The sequence below is a fragment of the Epargyreus clarus genome, unplaced genomic scaffold (genome assembly GCF_041222505.1).
Source record: "Epargyreus clarus isolate Ecla_fem2 unplaced genomic scaffold, WU_Ecla_fem_2.2 ptg000015l, whole genome shotgun sequence".
Taxonomy (NCBI): domain Eukaryota; kingdom Metazoa; phylum Arthropoda; class Insecta; order Lepidoptera; family Hesperiidae; genus Epargyreus; species Epargyreus clarus.
Window position 1 is genome coordinate 7,820,507 of NW_027332223.1, and position 15,327 is coordinate 7,835,833.

The following is a 15,327-nucleotide window of genomic DNA, read 5'->3' on the forward strand; positions in this document are numbered from 1 at the left end:
AAATTGACCGATAATTATAATACAATGAATCAGTATATCATTTTAAATCGTATGTCCTTATTCTCAAATCATTAAAAATATTCGTAATAATGTTAGTTCGTAATAAATTGCCCGCGTTTCTATTAAGTTACCTTACTATTTATTAATATACTATGGCGTTGGTGTGCGAGTACGAGAGCTGTCAAAGGCAACCCCGTCAGGTGATCTCTGGGTCCGTGACTCAACAGTTACACTAACGAACCGGTGCAGCGCGTGCTTCATTGTGTCCTATTATCTATCATTATCTCGCTAGCCTACAATGTACACCTATTCTATAACCAGCTGTGGAGCAATACCAAAATTAAAACAATAAGCTTTAATAACGCGAGCTTACGGCGACTTATTCGATTGACCGTTGCGTAACATCAGTGGCTTTGTTACTCAAACTAGAGATCCGAATCTGAACTTTGGGTATGCTTTATTGACCTTATACCCTTGTACTAATAAATAGATTACAATAAAACAGGTAGTACAATAGTAATTACCTTGGCACATTCTAACAATTAAGACTTGTCACTGTGAAATCGTTTTAAATTTTTGCGCAATTCTTTTCATAGCCATTTTAAAGTTGGCATTAAATTTAGAAAATAAGCGGAACGTAATGTGAAGTTAAAATAAACGTTAATGTGCGATCCTTTTCTAAACTAATTATAAACAATTTGTTTAGATTTTAGTAGAGACGACGTCATAAAAGGCAAAATTACGACTTTATCCAATTAAATCCTGATTAAGTAGTTGAAGTTTAATAGCTTTACCAAATAAATAAAATAAATATAGGTAAGTGAATTTCATCGTAAGGTTAAGGTTACGGTAAGGTCTATTCTACAACGTTAAAACAAGGATAAAATTATAAGTTTCCAAAACATTACTGCTTTTCCTTTAACGGTGCCTACTTTAGGTATTGCCTAAGGTTTTGCTTGCATTACATTATTAATTTGTTACTTATCAACGCGGCGGCTTTGGTTTTCCATATGAGTAATTGTGTACATAGTGTAACAATTTCGTTTATTATTAAATTAAAACATGACGTTAAACTAACCGCTTCTACTCTTACCAATTGTATAGTTGATGCAAACTTTATAAAACGTTACCCTAACCGTTATAAATACATAACAGGTGGGAATAAATCACCGCCGATAGCTATATCTAGTTGCTGCCTTAACCGTTTACGGGCCGTGATTAATACCATTAAGTTCACTCACGATGCTTATCGCCAGTTATTATGTTTCATTAGCCTTGTAAACTATTTGAACCGTCAAAACGATCCATCAAGGTGTTAAGTAGAACTATTTTCGGGCTTGAGGTTTGTAGAAGGTGCTTGGAGTCTACCACCTGCCAACGATAAACGTTATCCAATAACTTATGAGGTGTAGAGTATAGATCACTCAACTCATCGCATCATTATATCGACACCATTGTTCCGCGTGACTTTTCGAGTTGCGAGAAAAAAAGAACCAGTTTAGTTGTTTTTAATAAGCTTACTTGGAGATTTAATATCTGATTTAAACGAAAGGAAGTCAAGCTTATTAATTAATTGTTTCAGATAAATTCTAGACATATTACTTCTTAGTATACATACGGACAATTAGTGTTATTAAAACTAGCAGATTAATAATAATGTACAAGAGTTACTTTTTACTTCGATGATTAATCGGTATTCAGTAATAGTATAATGTAGAGTAGCTGCATGTGACAAAATAAAAAATCATTGGAGATTAATTTATTCTGATGCCTATGTTGGTGAATATTTGTTGATTTACAACTGGCATGTACTGGTACAATATATTTATTGGGTTATTTAAATGTAGCAAAAGTCTAACTTAATGTTTCACACACACATAACCATGTGATGAATACATAGATTTCCTTTGTCTTCTGGATAGTTTGTTAAAATATGTGTAGACATAATGCGAATATAACTCATCGATATTATAAGATATTAGAAAGTTTTACATAAAAAGCTATGCATAAAATATGTAGAGCAAGCCATATTCTAATTATAAACAATTATGTGATAAGAGTAATTTAGCAACGATAGAGCAAACTGGAATAAATAAATATGAATATAGTTACCTGAGACAATGGGTATAATTAATTCCGTTCAAGTCATGTGTAGATATTGGGCGAACGAGATCGGCCGCATGGCGCCCCAGAAGTGTTGCCGGAGCGGTGGTCGTGACCGGCCGGTGACGGCGCGGCGACGCGGCGACGGCGGGGGACGCGTGCCATCAACTCGCTATGACATTTGAAAGCATTACCGCGCGAATTATTGATCCAGTATTAATCTGGACTCTCGACCTCCATTCGTGTAAACGATGATCCGAAAACGTTAGTCACGATCGGGAGATTAATAATTTGTTTTTATGCGTCGTCGCGGCGATTACCGGCTGGCCGGACGCTACATTTTCACAACGCCCAAAGTGCAAAGAAGGAGGCTAAGTTCGGAATCACGACGTCGCTGCTCAACTTTCGACTGCGGCCGTCGATTAAGAATCACTTGCGACAACACCGGATTGATCGATGTAGCCCTTGGCATTTGTGCGATATAACTGTAAACTATCGATGACACAGATAGTTAGTGAGCTGTTGAATTGACATGTATTTATAAATGATATAATCGTAAAAACATTGATTAAGGTTGTTGCGAAAGTGTCACATGCGAGCATTCCTACTAGCTTATCTCGGAAACGTAATACGGGAACCGTCGTTTGCGAAGTGCCTGCAACCAGATGCCTTTCGTGGCGATCGACGAAGATGAAATTTTTTACTGAGTAAACAACCGTAAAACGAGTAGTAGCCTTCTCGTAATAAGCTTAATGTAGGAACGGGTTAAATCGGCCGCACGTGGGTAGCTGCGGATAACCGCCGTGGTCGGCGGCACGTCAAAGCAAACACTCGTTTAGGCCAATTGTGCGTGCGAGCGCGCGCGCAACTACAACATGTAATTATACGGTTATAGGGCGCACCCCCGCACTCAGCGCCCCGTCACGGACCGGCCGCGGGTAAAAAACGACCATCTGTTGAACCATAATCGGGATAACGCCTGCTGGGTCAGTAATTGACCGCCGACATAGTGTTCTCTAAATTAAAGGTTTTTTATTTAGGTTATTAGAAATGGGTCAATAACCAATTTAACTGTTTACGCAGATGATTTTTTAATATACTAATGGTATTATGATTTTTCGGTTAATGGTATAATTGGTTTTGTTAAATGCTAATAAAAACATTGAAAAATTTTAATAGATTGCAAACAAGGATAAAAAGTAAAAAATCTTTGAAAGTCTCACGCGAGTCAAAAGAATGTGGGTTAGTAGATAAAGAAAAATAGAGCATCTTACTTGGTCTATTTCGTCATGAATTGATTTACCTGCATATTACTTAAAGTTAAAGTTAAGTTAAGTCAAGTCAAGCATTTAAAGTTATTGTTAAGGCGGTTTTAAATGTAAATCATATTTTACGCTGAACGAAATGTAAACAATAATAAATCATAAGTATAACATACAACTGAAGATAAATAAAAAACCCATAGTAATAATTAAAAATCAATACAAACAGAACCTTTCATTAGTAGAAATATACGGATTGTTCAGGTGAAATAACTCGTTCGAAACCCAGAACACAGGGATGAATGAAAACAAAAAACGGGTGGCTGGGTGTTATATTAAAATTATTAATAGCGTAATTTAAATCAATTTCCGCCACAAGGGTTAACCCTTTTTGTCAGGGCGTTACAAGCATTTATTTTAAAATGGTGTATAATCGCCGCCTGCTATCTTATGATATACCGAATTAAAATTGATTTAGATCGAAACAGTTTTTAAGAGTTACCTGTCTTTTGTACTCTTATTATGACCCGCGGTAGCGGAGCGGTCGCCATACCTGTCTGACATGCAGTGACTTCCGGGTTCGATCCCCGGCCAGACAGATATCTTAGTGAAGTATTTAGATTTCTGGTTTAGATCTGAGCGTTCCTGTATTTAAGTTCAGTAAGGTCCATTATTATTAAAACGAAGGGGTTTTCCTTAGCGACATTTTTTGACACAGCGTTTAATATATTTTTGCTCTCTCGATGCTCTACCTAATTTAATAATTATTAGGTAAATGTGCTTCTCTTTGTTGCTATAATGAGGGGTACAAAAATTGTGGAAACAGATGTTGCCGTGTGAATTGTGAGTCTGTGTCGCGATCACGTATAAGGAAGTACACTCATAAAGTAATTTAAATCAGGTGGTTGCGTGGTACAGTATGCTTGGTTTGTTAGCACCACGTGCTGTACTAACAATAGTATTGCTAGCCTTCGTTCTATTGTTCCGGTTGGCAGTAAAGTATCGACGGCGAGCGCTGGCCGCCGGGCTGGGCGCAGGTGGCGCGCAGATCCTTGTTCTAAATGAAAGTCGATTGTTTGTACTCCAATGTACAGTTATTAATAGGTTCCAACCACCATTTCATAATTATATGACGGTGGGAAATACTTTTAGTTAGTATTTGTGTTTAAGAAACAGATGACAGACTACAAAACAATAGAAGACTATGTGCTGCAGACAAAAACGGTTTAAGTCGCGTATTTAAATACGCATACGTATATTATTGTCTTACTTTTAGAATGCCGCTTTCGACCTACATTGCTAGTATAGGAGTGGGTTTATATCAACTAAACTTGATTGTTGTGGCAACCATCAAGAATGCATTAGAGGAATTAAAAAATTGGGGCTTACATATCATCGTTGGTGGGCGCCTCAGTGACGTGCTACAACGGATTATTTAGAGGGACTATTTATAATGTGGGGCTCGCAGACGCGGATTGCGGACGATGGAATCTGCTCCTTTGTCATTGGAGCAACCTGTTCCGTCGGGTTCGAACTCACGGCGAGCACAATGTAAAATAACGGGCCACCTGATTAACCGCCATTCCGCCCAGCTATGCAGATATCTACCGCCGAGCCGTCGCGCCACGCCGCGCCGATCACTGATCATATTAATTTCAAATGATAGATTGCTTTTATATTGTTAATACCTTATTATGATATAGATAACAACATCAAGGTCACTGAACTTTCTACCATATTGAATGGGTTACGGATATAAATGCCTATGTCAAATACTGTGTGATGCCGATTACTATAGTTCAATGATGGTTATCCTAATAATTAATGTAATGTTTAGAAATTAGAAAGTTCAGTATACCATATTGCAACATACGTACTACGATTATGTTCTTACTTTGTGTTCATATAGGTATTTGGTCAAGGGTTCTCTAGGATAAGTACGACTAACTGGTTAATTATAGTTACACACCTACTTGAGATCCAATCAGTTTAGAATCTGCATTATCAATTAATGGACACCATAAACCCACATACATAATACACCTACTATCTTCTAAGACAAGTATTTTTATATTTTGTTTAATCAAATTATCTAATCATAATACGTACTAATTCTCCGTGAGAAAATTATAAGTTACATACAAATTATTATAACAAGTGTAGGATATGATATAAAAAAGAGTTTTAAAAATAAGTTTGGTGTGAAGTACAGTAGCTTTTATGTTCCGGTAGTGTTTTTATCGTTACTTTTTACTGCGACGTAGCAGGTGTAGTTACAGAATGTTCACACGGATATATGGGTAATCTTTTACGCCCGACACATCTTAGTTTAGTATTTTTAAATACTACTACTTATTACGAATTAGACATAAATAATTACGAGGTTCGCCCAGTAAAGTATCAAGTACATTTAATTATACAATTTCTGTTCGTTTTATATTACTAAATCTTGTCAATAGCTACTAACCAAAAAGAAAAATCGGAATTGGTTGATATACAAAAGAAAAAAGGATACTGGTATCTGAGTGGGAATAAACAGTATGTTTAGTTAATCTATTCCCATTGCATTGGAATGTCTTTCAAGGTAGTAGGTATACCTGTTTAATATGTGTTCCCTATATTATTAATGTATTAATGAATAAATAATTTATTTTATTTTTATTCACATTAATAATAATGACATGAGAATTTTATGCGATTCAATTGTTACAATTTTTTGCATATGAAATCTGCATACATTTTGTTACACTGCACTGCATCGATGATTAAAAAAGTCGCAGAACAGAATTTGAATAATCATCCATTCATCAAATTCAAATTGCTTTTTTTTAAGTGTAACATTAGATGAGACGCAATCCTTAACTCCACTTTCCTATTAATATGGTACAAAAACGGGACACCTTTTGCAACATCCGCTGTCAATTCTCACGAGACAGGTAGCAGCTTCCGTTCGCGTCTTTTATTTCGGCCGGAATAGGGACGATGTTTGTTGTGTTATGTCGTTCACTAACTCGATCAGGTACTATCATTACATTCTGTTTTTTCGATATTGATTATTTTTTGTATACATATTGGAGTAATACGCATACCTACCTACGTACTTGTGGGTTATTCTGAGAACCATGGCTGGTAATGTGGGACAAATAATACTATCTGCAAATAGAATTTGTGCCACTAATAATATAAACTTTCAATATTAAGTACTTATTTATAGTTTATTTTTAATTTAATATATGGAATAGGTTCTCATTTCCTGTATGGAGTATCAGTAATTTAATTGGATGTCTGATAGGAAGGCATTAATGTGTAATAACAAGTACCTACCTACACAGAAGATATGGATACATATTTCCTTATCATATTTACCTTTCATTAGCTATTCTCGTAACCATGGGATCCTAATAGCAGTTTGTAATAGTGTTGTTCTTGGTGTAAGAATAATAAAATTCTATCAATTCAGTGCAAAATATGGATAATAAAAGGGAGAAAGTGTTAAGTAGGTTTGCACTACCCGTACCATGTAGTTGTTGGCGACAAGTTGCATTACGGGTAGCGTCCGCGTCCGGGGTCGCTCTGTTGGCTCCATGGTATACTAATCTTGAACGCATTGGCACCTTTATCATGAATCACTGACATGGTACGGAGCTCTTAAAAAAGGTGCAAAAAGAACTTGCCTTTAAAACCGGCGATGCATTGACGGCTTCTTCGATGTTGCAATTTTTGTTTTATCGTTATATGTAAATATGTATAAGAAAATCAGTTCTTGAACCTTGACCTTAGTCAATAATGTGTATTTCCTTACTGGATAGGTAATACACCTATCATAAATTATTTTATCATTTATCTCTATACTGTTGAATTAATCAACTTGTTACATAATATAATAAATAATTTTCAAATTACTTATTTGGTAATAAGTACTTATTGAATTCACGTTATAATTCGTATTTTGTATATAATTCCCATATGAACAGTATAATTTTAACAACCAATACACAGTGTGTTTAGTATACCAACTCGTATGTAAGTACACAATATTGGTCGCGGCACCGGCGACGCACTTCCAACCCTCCATCCGTGTTCAGTGATCTATTGTTTGCGGAGAGAAATGAAACGAGAAAAAATCTCGTTCCCAAAGGTATCGTGAGAAATCATGAAATGTGCTCCGCATTCATTAACGACGCTCCGACAGAAATCAATAAATATCATATTACGCTCCGCTGGCCATCCACCGCCTTTCAATTGACGATTAGATTTAGGCGTTTCGCTATTAAATTTCAAAGAACTTATCTATGTTTGTTATTTTTACCTAGTTATACGTATTATCCAGTTTTTTTTATTTGTGCCCTATTCAGCAGAATATATAAATAGATAGGTAAGAATTTAATGCTTTAATATAAATGATAGATAGGTATTAGTGATTTAATTAGTGCATTGTCTAATATATTGTACATACAAACATGCAAACAGAGTGTATTTTTTGCTATGACACTAATCAATTAAAAATAATTTACAAATTAGTATATTCATATTGTTAACATAAACATTTTGCATAGATAACCTCTTTAACCATTTTATACCTAATGGTGGCGTGTATCCATTCATGATATTTGTATATGGGAGCAACACATGTGTAACCAGGCATTAAATAGGATTAACGTCTGTAATTTAGAGTCCTATTCGAGAATACCACAGGTTGTTAATTTGAAGATTTAATTAGAACACCATGTTTGAGTACGTCTGGCTTACCGAACTCTAAGATAATACTAATTGCTAATCTACTTGTTTGACCTTTCTTTTAAAGTTCAAGCGTGTTTAATTTTTTCCGGACTTTATACTTCTGACTGGTCAAAAGTAACTATGGAAAAAATTGATACCACGATCAAATCGTGTCATAGTCACAGTTAAATAGGAAAGGCCATAAAAGTCACGAAATGTATTCTTTAAAAGAACTGTATTAATAATGCAAACTGTGACATGTGACACGTTAAGATTTTTGTTCCATAAGTCGATAGCGTGTTTCACATCTAGTGTCAGAAAAGACAATGCTGATTTAAGATATTTTACAAACACAGGTCATATGACAGGTTGTCACTCACACTGTTTAGATATTAAGTAGTTGGCGCGCACCTTTCTTGTCTTGTGGACAACAATACGCAAGATAGAACATTTTTTATCTTAACTAGAAAGCAAAAATCAATGGGGACAACCTCAATTAGAAATAGCACCTATGGCGATTCAATAACTTATGTCAAGTAGGTATGTTTCTTCGTATTTCATGTTGTGGGTACAATAAAGTATATTATTATTATTATGTTTATCAGTATTTCGGGCTACTTTTAACGACGAGGTATAATAATAATGGTCACTTCTTAAGATAAAAGGCTAAGTATATTATAAAAGTTATACCTAACTAGTAAGAACCGACCTTGCCAGACTTTTGGAATACGATCATTTTTGTTCCGACCAGTTAAGGAATTCCAAAATGGAAATATGAAATTTAAAGCCTTTTAATTAGAAAAAGTACATCGATTGAAATAAAGCGAAACCAATGTAATTCATTATTGAGTATAAAAAGTTCAAGTGCCTTGTTAGTTGACTGTTATTGAAAGTAACAAAGCTATGCGGCGAATGTTTCTTTTCACAATAGTGTAGTCAAGTTGTCTGCTAGAATTTAAAGTAAGTAGTTGGCTATTATTGCGGAGTTGTCAAAGCAAGCGGTGGCGGTGGTGTCCCGGTGTGAGTGGTGCGCAAGTTGCGCCACGCGACGTCGCCGGCGCCCCGTCATTCGCCACTCGCGCCTCTGACTCATGCCTATGGATTCCTGTTTACTACCTACTAACAATGTAGTAGTATTATCAGCGTAGCATTATGCCCAAATGATCTGCCAACGCATTGTCTTTGAACTTACTGTGCGGCGATTACTGTCAGCGCTGATTTAAGGACCTTAATTTCACGGCACAAACAACAGCCGCTCGTAAAGAAATTAGCTCCGCGACGGCAGTTCTAGTAAAGGATAGGATAGCATAAAGCGCAATTGCTGATTAATTTAAGTGTTCATATTATAGTAAACAATAATATTAATTAAATAAATGAGATCAATATATTCACTTAATATAATGACGTATAAATGTTCTTAATAACAGGCTGTAGCGAGACGTGACTTATAAATACTTTTTGCAACATCAAGAGCCTTTTTCACCCTGTTTTTTACCTTATTCATTAGATATGCCCTTTTTAGATATAAAAAAATAAGTTATCTTCGGGAATGGCAGGTTTCTACCGATAAGTAATACGAACAGATATACGCATAGGTATATGCCAGCGCTACTATGAAACATTAACATATACCATACTTAGGTTCGTTGTATTTACAAGACCAAAAAGATTGCATCTCACCAAGTGGTTAGTGGTTAGTTGCTATTCAGAACTTCTATTTAACGACTACTGTCTCGCAGCCACACCAACGAATATCGACGTGATAATCGCACGGAGCTCGGTGCACCTGCGTGATCGATCGATTCGCGAGACTTGCTTCGGGTCTTTCAAATAGTCACGTTTATCATCTATATATTATACATGATAGTACTATGTAGGCTGTAAGGCTTTAAGTCCGATAGTGAATACGTTTGCACATCGGACAAATTTTACGAGCATGCTGTAATCTTAGAAAACAGAGCCGCTTACTTAGCAGTAGCTATTGCCGTTTGATGGTTTCGGAAAGGATTTATGCTTTTTTTTAAATTATAGTACATATACAGGTATTGTTTGTAGTTATACGTACTTAAAGGTAATTATGGACACACTATGATTATTCCAGACAAGGCAAACAAAACTTAGGTAAATATTTTTTCCGAAATATTATCTAAATATATATAACTCAAAGGTGACTGACTGACATAGTGAGCTATCGCACGCACAGCCCAAACCACTGGACGGATCAGGCTGAAATTTGGCATGCAGGTAGATGTTGTGGCGTAGGCATCCGCTAAGAAAGAATTTTGATCGTTTCTACCCCCAAGGGGATAAATTAGGGGATGAAAATATTATTTCGTAACGCGAGCGAAGCCGGGGGCAAAAGCTCGTTATTAATAAGAAAAATTTACAAAGCTAGCCAATTGTCAAATGCTAGTAAACGGAATCAAAATTTAATGAAAGATACATAATAATTTGCAGTAGAACATTTACGATGAAATCCGAAAAATAAGAGTTTGTTACAAACATTAATATGTGTATCAGTCTCCTACATATGCAGATTTGGGGGATTTCTTATTGTAAAATAAAGGCATTCACCGCTAAGTGGACAGGCGAGCAAGTAGCAAGGTGGAGTGGAAACGCAAAACTGATCGTGGATAAGGTGGCGACTCCGAGCTCTAATTAGTCCAACGAGCCTAACTGTTAACGTGCAAGCAAAAGATATGTTTCAATTTACTATTGTCTGTCCGGTTCCCGATACGTTTGTATTTCGTTTTTGTAATTGCTCGTTTTGAACTGTATAAGTGAATTATCAGTCCATTTCTAATCTAGTTTTTAGTATAATTTATTAATTTATAAGATTCACAAGAAATCAGTATAACTGATAATAATAAAAGTAATAATGACTTAATATAATGATAGTAAAGAATTCGGTTTTAGAATTAATCTTAAATACTTCTAGTTATTGAAGTAGATTTTATCTCGGGATATTATATGGAAGGCTATATGAAAAACTTCGCATTGCATAAATTCGAGAGAATTTCTAATCACGATGTTGTACGATATGCTCAATGTATTTCTGTGCTCTGCTCTGTAGACTACATTATTGCTGATCATGTGATATCTCGACTGAGCCCTTATCTTTATTGCCTTTCTATCTTTGTTCTGTTTGCTTTCTACCCTATATCAATTTGGAATCTAATATTTATGTCTGTCGCTTACACGGGCCATATGTATTAGCTTTATGACAATAAGTGTATGCATGTGTATAGATGAAAAGCTTCGTTGCGAACAACTCGAGTCATCGAATCGTCTGGAATAAAAAAATTGTTTCTACATGTTCACATTCTTCTCGGATACGCACGACCTATTTTTAAATAAATAGCTCCGCGTACGTAGGTGATATAGAAAAAATAAGGGTAATGATTGTGTCAGAGGGTTGTTCGCGCACGGTCAACGATTTACATTCCTCACGTTTTCTGTGAGTCGGTATGTCGGGTCGGGTCGAGGTGAATTGTTAAAGTCGTAAGTATTCAAATTATTTATAAAAATAAAACGAAATAGAATTTCTAATTTTACGTAGATTTGATTTCACGAAGAACATTTCAGATCGATGACGAAAAAATAATAGGACTATCGTGTCCTATACAGCTGTTTGGTATTGTGATCAGATGAGGACAAGAGTAAACAAATAGCTAAAGATTGTAATGCCGTAGGCTGGGGGGCAGTGGCGTGCGGGGGCGGAGGGTCGCAGGGGTCAGGATCAAGAGGTCGCGAGGCGTGCAGCGGGTGGATTAGTTAGCTCGCTGTCGTGCCGGTGCACCCTCCGCTCGACTACCGATCGGGCCCACAATACAACGCAACCATGTTGCCTCTGTGCCCTACATTATACTCTATAAAGAATAAGTAACAGGACAAAGGTAACACATATAGAAAACATGAATGAAGCCAAGCAAGCTCTCATTCACGACTGTCTACATTGTCTACTGAATAAGAATAGATTTAATAATTCAACACGAACGTGTAACTAACAAATGAATATTAATTATTATTGTCAATGTTTGATTTTATAATCGTATTTGCTAACTGATGGCGTGGTTAAGCCTGTAAATAATGTTTTTCAAGAACTACGAACCTAGGTATATAACCTATAGTACCTATACGTATTTTTACTATCGATTATATCGATGATTTACCATTCAATTATAATCTTCATCATCATTGTTAGCTACATCGTGCGTTATCCTGTTATCAATATGGTGAAGTACCTACCTACCTATTATCGAACTATCGTTTTAAAATAGGTAGTATTTTATTATTGTCCTATTTGTTTAAGTGTGTATAGGAATATCAAAGAGTTAAGAATGTTTTCCTTTGCACACTTTTTTACTTATTCATGATGAACCGTTAGGTCGTAATTTTATTTTTGGTTTTCCTTAAAGATTACTTATATTTGGAAATTTATATCGATTATTACTAAAATTCTGTCATAATTTTCATATAATCAAGTAAGTAATCTTTGAATCAAGTATTTTTTTTGTAATTATTTTAGAAAAAAATGTATTTATGTGGTAATAATATATGACCTTATAGTTGGGTAGATATGACACGGATAAATATTACACTAAATAAGTCGTAAAAAAACACTGAAAATAATAAAAATAGAAATCCTAATGCTTAATGCAATCTGGTAGATTTATATTATATCGTGATATTTTTATTCTTAAAAATACATTTATAATACATACGACGAAAATTTGAAGAAAAAATTTTATGCTCCAGGTGAGGCTCGAACTCACAACCCCGGCATCGCTCACGAACACTGTCTTATAAGTACCGTGCGCTAACCAATTGCGCCACTGGAGCGATGACTCGGTTCACGAAATTACCGCTTGGATGCCTAGTGAGTTCATCCTCCCTGCCCCTTTGCCCGCTAACGCCCTGCGAACGCTTCTTCTAACTATGACATATTCGGAAACGTAATGCGTGATACTGATAATGTAAATTACTTTTTTATAAATTTACGCGTACTTAACTGAACGCTGGCAATTAACATTAATAGTTTTTATTGTGAGTTTATCACATAACTAAACTTTATCTAACACTTTTTATGAGGTCATACTACAATTTTATCCGCGTAGTAATTACGAGCAGTACGTAAGTACCTACATTGTCGCAATGCGTCTACATGAACACACATACACATACATGTGTAAATAATTATACATAGTACATACGTTAATGTTATCCACTGTAATAGTGATTTCATGTCCATATTGAGTATATTTAATAGTTATTATTTTGGATATAGATAAATTTTAATTTAAAGTATTTTATTCACTCCGGTTAGCAAATTTCGTATTTATAATAGGAAAGTAAATATGAATCACAATCCTTTTTGTTAAGTCTAGAATTATAATTACGTTTAATAAGTACACTTGTTTTGAATAGCTGTAGAATAGATGCTTACGTTTCGTCATTTTTTTAACCGACTTCAAAAAGGAGGTGGTTATAAATTCGGCCGGTATCTTTTTTTTATGTATGTACACGAATTACTCCACCGTTAGTGGACCGATTTCAATAATTCTTTTTTTATTGTACAGAGACGAGCTGGAAGTTGGTCCCATTTAAATATGGTTAAGATCCATCGATGGGTTCTGGAGAAAATGAGGGGAACTCCTCCACCCATGTAAATATAACAGCCATAACTTCGCCGTTTATGAACCTATTTTAATGCCTTTAATTTCGTGTGTTTACAATTGCTACAAGTTGCATGGGAATAATTGAGTTGTGTTTGAAGATATTTGGTGTAGGTTCTAATGAAATTTCAAAGCCAGTTCATCATTGACAATTTAAGGGTCTGATAATGTAGCTCGGAGACAAAATATGTAACTCCTCAACCGATGGGAATAATTGAGTTGTGTTTGAAGATATTTTTTGGTGTAGGTTCTAATGAAATTTCAAAGCCAGTTCATCATTGACTATTTAAGGGTCGGATAATGTGGCTCGGAGACAAAATATACAACTCCTCAACCGATGGGAATAATTGAGTTGTGTTTGAAGATATTTTTTGGTGTAGGTTCTAATGAAATTTCAAAGCCAGTTCATCATTGACTATTTAAGGGTCTGATAATGTGGCTCGGAGACAAAATATGTAACTCCTCATACGATGGGAATAATTGAGTTGTGTTTGATGAGATTTGGTGTAGGTTCTAATGAAATTGCAAAGCCAGTTCATCATTGACTATTTAGATAGGTTAGGTTGGAACATATAAGACATTATAAAACTAAGCGAGCAGGGCGCGGTAGCGCACTGCGAGCGCGCGGTTCCAATCAATGTAAACTCAGACCTTACCTTCATTCATGATCACGTTTATACGATTTTATATTGTACTAGCTGACCCGGTAAACTTTATACTGCCTCAAAATCTATATATCAAATATATTTCATATAAAATATAGCCTATGTTACACGTGGATAACGTAGCTTTCGAATGGTGAAATAATTTTTAAAATCGGTCCCGTAGTTTTTGAGCCTATTCATTACAACCAAACAAACAAACAAAGTTTTCTTCATTATAACATTAGTGTAGAAAAGGCAGGCATCGCTCCCACAATACATAACGAGACCGAAAAAATACTGTATCACTGAATTAAAGTTTAAAGTATGAAATTTCATACAGGGTTGGTTGGGTTAGGTTGAAATATAAAATAAAATATAACAAAATGCATTCTTTGTATGAAAGCGAAATTTGTGTATACGTCACATGGTCACCCAATTATGTGATTCACCTAAGCACAAGCGAGACAGTTTATAATATATTGTATTAGACGTTCCAAAAATAATTCTTCTAGGTTTGCATTCCAATGGTGTATTTAGTAAAGAGGCTAGCCTGTTTATTAAATGTCTTATTACGATAGTTGGTTGCGACTGTACCTACCTATACGTGGCACCTACATAACTTTTGATGTCAGTATTAACTTAACCTTTATCAATAAATCAATCGATATATGTTTTACCTGCTAAAGATCGAAATTTGAGTAGGTATTTATGTCTACTAGAAATTGTTAGCTTGTGTCAATTGTCACACCTTTGGAAAATAGAAGTAATTTTTATTTAAATAGCCGCTTACTTTTTATTATTTCTGAGATAAATACTAATAAATAGGTATATCTGTTAGCCTGTGTTATTTGTCACACCATTTGAAAATAGAAGTATTTTTTATTTAAATAGCCGCTTACTTTTTATTATTTCTGAGATAAATAG

At 35.2% G+C, this 15,327-nt stretch overlaps 1 non-coding gene across 1 annotated transcript; it reads right to left on the minus strand.

The window, feature by feature from the left end:
- Positions 1-12,834: 12,834 nt before the first annotated feature.
- On the minus strand, positions 12,835-12,926 carry TRNAI-UAU (transfer RNA isoleucine (anticodon UAU)). Its single transcript is given in 2 exon segments — positions 12,835-12,870; positions 12,889-12,926. It is a non-coding gene; the product is annotated as a tRNA-Ile (tRNA).
- Positions 12,927-15,327: the final 2,401 nt, after the last annotated feature.